The sequence below is a fragment of the Suricata suricatta genome, chromosome 4 (genome assembly GCF_006229205.1).
Source record: "Suricata suricatta isolate VVHF042 chromosome 4, meerkat_22Aug2017_6uvM2_HiC, whole genome shotgun sequence".
In the NCBI taxonomy this organism is placed as follows: Eukaryota; Metazoa; Chordata; class Mammalia; order Carnivora; family Herpestidae; genus Suricata; species Suricata suricatta.
Window position 1 is genome coordinate 72,574,611 of NC_043703.1, and position 6,433 is coordinate 72,581,043.

At 45.9% G+C, this 6,433-nt stretch overlaps 1 protein-coding gene across 4 annotated transcripts in view; it reads right to left on the reverse strand.

The window, feature by feature from the left end:
* The window catches only part of WASF3 (WASP family member 3), an 87,603-nt gene extending 83,729 nt beyond the window's left edge, over nt 1-3,874 (reverse strand). For all 4 annotated transcript variants that reach the window (XM_029936927.1, XM_029936926.1, XM_029936925.1 and 1 more), the window contains exon 1: nt 3,843-3,874. The gene's annotated coding sequence lies outside the window, so the exon portion shown is untranslated. The remainder of the gene's footprint in view (nt 1-3,842) is intronic.
* Between the last annotated feature and the right edge of the window lie 2,559 nt (nt 3,875-6,433).

Below are 6,433 nucleotides of genomic sequence, written 5' to 3' on the forward strand. Positions count from 1 at the left end.
CCCTGCTGGGCACATCTTGCTTCGGACAACTCCTCTGTGCCCTGCCACTCTGGAACTCGGTTCCCGGGCAGTCCTTATGCAGGGTGGCCTCCACCACCTCTGCCGACCCCTCCACCCCTGCATTTCTCTACACCTGCCTCTCCACGGTTACTGGCCCTCCTACTGGGCGGACCAGGGGTCACTTCCACTGCATGGCAGGGTTCAGCTTCCCAGTAGTGGCCTCTTCTCCCTTCCTCACGCCTACCACCCAGAGGGGCAGTGCAGGATCCCACGGTGCGGTGGGCTCTCAAGCCAGAATGGACTCCACCCACTTCCCCACTTACAACCTCCAAGACTCCGGGCTGGTTATTTATGCTTAAACTTCCCGAACTACAAAACTGTGCTACGTCATAGGACAAGCCAAGCCTTGCACAGTAAAGAGCACCGATCACTGCTGTTACCACTTGTCCGCCACCACCACTGCCCTCTGTCCCCCACCACACTGTGACACCCACTGGGGCAGCAGTGTCGCCTGCGTCTTTATACCCCCAGAGCTTCGCACAGAATCACGTTCACAGCAACCTCTTGCTCAATGTTTGGTCCAGTAGAAAACAAACAGTGGTGACTGCATGAGCACACAAACCCTAAAACCAGGATGGTGGTAGAAACTCAGATTTGGATCTATGCTTACACGTGCCTACTTCTCACAACAGGATGCACTGAGCTGCCAAGAGATCAAAGAATTTAGAAGTTGAGAGGCGCCGGGGTGGCTCAGTTGGTTGGGGTCTGACTTTAGCTCGGGTCACAATCTCGCCGTGTGTGAATTCCAGCCCCCGTCAGGCTCTGTGCTATCGCTCAGAGCCTGGAGCCTGCTTCGGACTGTGTCTCCCTCTCTCTCTGTCCCTCCCCTGGTCTCTCTCTCAAAAAGAAACATTTTTTTTTAAGTTTTTAAAAAACTTAGAGGTTAAAATGTTCAGAAATTCACAGAAAATAGCATCCATTTTCAAGGGAAAAATAGGATTATCTAGTTGTATGATGCTCCTGCCTGATGCAAGTGTTAAGTTTTTTTATTTTTTATTTGTAATGTTTTTGATGCTCATGGCAGAGAGGTCTGGCCCTGGACAGCCACCTGTGAGCCCCAACGCTTTTGACCCCTAACTCTACTCTTCACTATGAACGTTTTTTCATTTTCATTTTTAAATCCCTGGGACCTAGCTCAGGGCTTGGCACACAGCCCACACTCAAAAATCATTTGCCAAATAAGTGACTTTTCTTGAATGCCTACGTTAAAAGAAAAAAAAAATCACGATGCCTCTTTCTGACCTACTTTGACCGGGAAAGCTGGACTTGCCTTGTGTCTAGTGACCTTGTATTGGCCCCGTGGGTCACCACTTTAAGTGCCAGGCTTTACCCAAGCAAAGAGAGGAGAATTTGGGTCAACAGAACACTCGTTTCAATTCAGCCAAATGGTTAATGAGCTTTTGTGCAAGGGGCATAAAAAGACAAATAATAACTGGCTCAAGATAAAATAAGGCTTCCGGCTTGAGGAAAGACTGCTGACTGCGAACAAGTTTTTTAAAAGCTGTTTAGCAACATTATAGGACAATCTACAACCATTAAGTACAAATGTGGAGCGGTACCAATTGGCACTATCATGCCGTTCTCTTTCGCAACACTCAGAAGCAGCCGGAGATTGGGAGAAAGAAAGGAGCAGGCGGGGCAGATGTAGGGGACAGAGGGACAGAGGTCCTGGTGGGGGAGTGAGCTGATCAACAGGAAGCGGGGAAAAGAGAGCAAGGCCGAATTCTTCCAGAATTCGGCAGACCACAGAGACACGGCACACTCACCCATTAAGACATCCCAGAATCCCAGAATTTTTAAACTCCTTTTCTTCAAAGTGGGACACTGTGTCCTTGGCTGAGGTTCTGGCACTTCTGTTGCCTGTGACCCCACAAAAATGACAAAATCAATGATTCCAGGGAGGCCCCTGAACATAATGGCTTAAAACTTGAAACAAATCCAATTCAAGTGAAAGATTTTCTTGCCTAAATGACGTTATATATTTTTCTCTGCTTTAATTACTGAATCCTGTAATTGGAATTCATCACTGATTCAAAGAGATGCTAAAAATAGTCGGTTTCAGAATGTAGAATGAGAAGCATCATGTAATTTTGCTACTAAATGGACTTCTATTTTTTCACAGCTGAGTAACTTACTCTTGAAATATGTTTCCTCTTTTTATTAACCAAAAAATGTAAAATACTTCAGGTTCACATTAAACATTTTCAATACTAATTATGCGTTTATAAGCTTAACAGGAAATCTCAGACATAAACTAAGCTTGCTTAAAAACAGCTCCTTTCCCTTTACGTTTAATCATGACCTTGAGAAACACCTTTGATGGAAGAATGCAGTCTCATTTACATGTGATAAATGAATTAAAACAAAGCCAGGCCTGTGTTCCAACAGGCTCTCCAATTACAAATGGTGGCTGTTTTTTTTTTAATGTTTATTTATTTGAGAGAGAGAAAGAGAGCACACATGCGAGCAGGGGAGGGGGAGGGGCAGAGAGAGAGAGAGAGAGAGAGAATCCCAAGCAGGACCCTGTGCTGTCAGCAACATGCGGGGCTGTTTCACAATGTTGAGATCATGACCTGAGCCAAAATCAACAGTCCGTACGCTCAGCAGACTGAGCCACCCAAGGCATCCTGCAAATGACAATTGTTAATAACAACATATACTTGAACCCACGGTGCCATTTACAAAGCGTTTTCACATGAATCATCTCATACACGAAATCTCCACAGTGACTCTAACTCAAAGAGGAAAGGCAGGGATTATTTCCATTTTGCAAGTCAGGGAATCCGTTCAAAAACTGAAATAGCGCACGAAGGTGGAAGGGCCACTCGCCTCCACCCTCCTCACCTAAATCCCACTGTGTGTTCCAAACTCCACTCCTTCAACGACGTACCCTGTTACCTTCACCAGCCTTCCTGGACACCCCCAGCCCAGCCAGCTCCCCCCTTCCCCCAACCAAGCTCACGAAGAGGACCACGGACCACCCACCGGGGGGGGGGGGGTGCTCCCCAACACATCTGCTTCCCACTGCGGTTCACGCTGGGATTTACATGCTCCGTCTTCTCAGCGCAGTTAGAATCCCCCTGGAGGTAAAAACCGAATCTTCTATTTCATAATGTCTAAAATCACGTACATAAAGGGCAGACACTAAATTATTTTTTATGATGCCACCTATCAAAGAATAGTCGAGTAGACAAATTCTCTCTTTTCCTACTTCCCTACTATTGCATCACTCTTAGCTTTGGCTCCACCTTCCTAGATCTAACTAGACCAGAAAACCACAGAAGCCATTCCCAGGCCATCATAAATAAATAAAAAAGAGGGTTTCTTCACAACGATTCAAGTTGCTCTACTCTTTAACAGGCGTAAGTCTCTTCTGTTCCCCTGTGCCCATACACTGCCCTGGTTTCCGCCTGCATAATGGCTTGTGAGCTCCTGAGATCCTGATTCGATGGTTGTCTGTGTTTTTACTTTCTTGATGCGACCTGCTTTGATTCCAGTATCTGCCTGCTTTCTGTTCATGCCTGCTTTCTGTTCACACCGCGAGTCATGCCTTTAACTTCAGCCCCATCTTGGTTCTCTGACCCTGACTTCGCAGCCCTCCTCACACCCATCACAATAAAACCACTACCACATCTCCCATCCAGGCCCCTACACAGGGACCGGCTGAGCCTTCCATGCGCGGCCCGGAGAGGGATCGTGCCTTATTTTTTTATCTTTCGTTCACACCTGGATTCTGCATTTCCACAGCAATTTCAAGAGAAAGACAAAAGCAACACAGGTACCAATGGCAGTTACTCTTAACTCCCCGTGACCCTGTATCCTTCCTCTTCAGACTCGTCCTGAACATTATGGCAGCCCAGTCAGCAGTCAACATCCTGTTGGAAACCAAACAGATCAGAACCAAATCAGGACTACCCTTCGGTTTCATCAACTATGCTGAATCTTCAATTTGGACAAAGAGAATTATTACATAAAGGCACAGAGTAGTTGGGAAATCTGTGCATTATCAGATGGAAACAGCAGATGTAAGTGCTGCATTGCAGATGCTTTTTTTTTCTCATTACCATGACAATCTTTACATATCCCCAAATCAAAATGTATTTCAAAGCTAGCTATGTAATACCAAACCTGATATAAAGATTCCACGTGCCATTCAACAAGTACCTTCAGTTATTCTTCCCACCCCCCGCCCACCGAGGATAAATTATAGCACCAGCCAATATAACAAATGGGTCCATAAACTTCAACACAGGGGACCCTGTATGTTCAAAGAAGACTGACAAACACAGCAGCAACATTTCATGGCACATCTACACTCAATTCCCTGGAGCCTTGAGTCAAACCCTAATGGACACTATATATACAGTAAGCAGGGAGCCGAAGGGCCCGCCGCCAGACTGCAAGGATACTCCAGCTCATGACAGAAGGCAAACACAAGGAGGGGGACTTACCGCCACCCAGAAGTGGATATAAAATTTCAGTCTCCTAGAAAGTAACTCATTGCCACTGAAAATATTTCTCGCATTAAATACTATCTCCTATTCATTAAGTAGTAATCATGTAATTATGGCATCCAATATGATCTTGGAGAAAACGTACTGAGGCCCAGCGGCTGCATGGTAAGAAGGAAAGAACAGGGATGTGGCCATCAGAGATTGGAGCTCCATGTCTGGGTCTACCACCTGAAGCTGAGGACTCTGGGGAACTTCTGACTCTCTGGGCCTCAGTCCCCCCATCTATAAGAAGGCCAATGGTGCCTCCCTTCCTTAGAGTGTAAGCGTCAGGGGAGGAGGAGTCATTGTGTCAAAGGCTTAATAAATGGCCCCTGCTAATAACCCTCTCCTACCAAAAGCTAAATGTACTTATCGTGCACTTGTCGGGGGACTTGTCCTCAAATAAGGAGGAGGAAGCATCCGGCCACAGTCGGGCAGTGTCAGTGAGGCAGCTATGGCCAAGGGGAAATGTAAATACCATGGCTTTTGTGAATGCTGAGAACATGCCACTTTCTCATTCTCCTCCAGTTACTGTAGTTAACACCCACCTGTCTGGAAACGACAGACAAAGCGGATGCCCTGTGGCAAGTGGCCAACATACTGGCCACATCCCACCCAGCCCTTGCTTGATTTCTAAGTAAAGATGATGGCCAATTGACACACTGCAAGAAAAAGGCAAGGACGTGTGGCTATTCCAAACAGGAGGTATTTTGATATTTGAAATCCTCGTGGGGCTTTTTTTCTTACTTAACAAAAGCTCCTTTACTTTTGTAGTTTTCTGTGAAGCTCGAATTCTGCATGAAATGCCAGCCTAATCCGTCAACTCTGAACGCACGAAGACGCCAAGATCCAGATTCTGTTCTGTTCTCTCCACCACCCACCATAATCCCGAAGAGCTGACACCACTCTTCTCTCCAAGTCGAGAAAAGCCCACTCTCCTAAAGGCAGACCTCAAGTCTACAGAGCCTTCCGGCACTGGGGTCACGATTGCGTGCCTGACCCCACGCGTAAAGTGAACAGAGAGAATTAAAGTGACAACAGCCCACTTACGGGCAGGCAGATCTGAGATCACAATGCACTTCAGCAAGTTTCACATCCAGTTTTACCTTCTCCCTTCACAACTGCGGAAATAAAGGAAACTCTGTGGAAATTTACTAAAATATATATCATATAATCCAGGTACCAAAGACGTGTAATGGTATCAATTTTCATGTGTTACAAAGAGATTAAATACTATTTCCAACGATGCTTAAAACAAATGGCCCTTAAATCTTAACAAAGTGGCCAGCAGTATTAAAATCCATCTGAAGGCAAGTGAATGAGCTATTGTACCTAAAAATACTGAAAAGAAAGAAATACTGAAAAGGCATTATTATTAAACTAACCAGATCATATGATTTCAATATATCACGGCCCTCCCTTACCACAACCTCAGGAATTTTCAACCTAAAAGAACCACATACTGACAGTCTCTACCCTGCCCCCACAAAAGCAATCCGCTATTTACCACATTCCTGTGACAGTCACGGAAAGGAAGACAGACAGAAGTGGGAAAGTGTGGGGAGAGCTGCAGGGAAACGGAGGAGCTGCACCAGAGCAGTGGCAATGGTGGCCCTGCTTCTTCCTCAAGGCAGGAAGGGATTCAGAGCGGGTCCTCCTGTTCTTTTGCTGAGGACTTAAACACAAGGAGATCAAATTCATGCAAAAAGGAGCTGAAAACATCTGGCCTCCAATACTAACTACCCAACAAAACAAGGAAAACCCTCACTCCTGTAAACACTGTGAGGTTTCTTATGTAAAACACCTTTTTGGTCAGGGTTTGGTGTTTCAGATTCTCTGCTGGGCTGACATGTGAACCAGGACAGTACCGCACAAGGGCA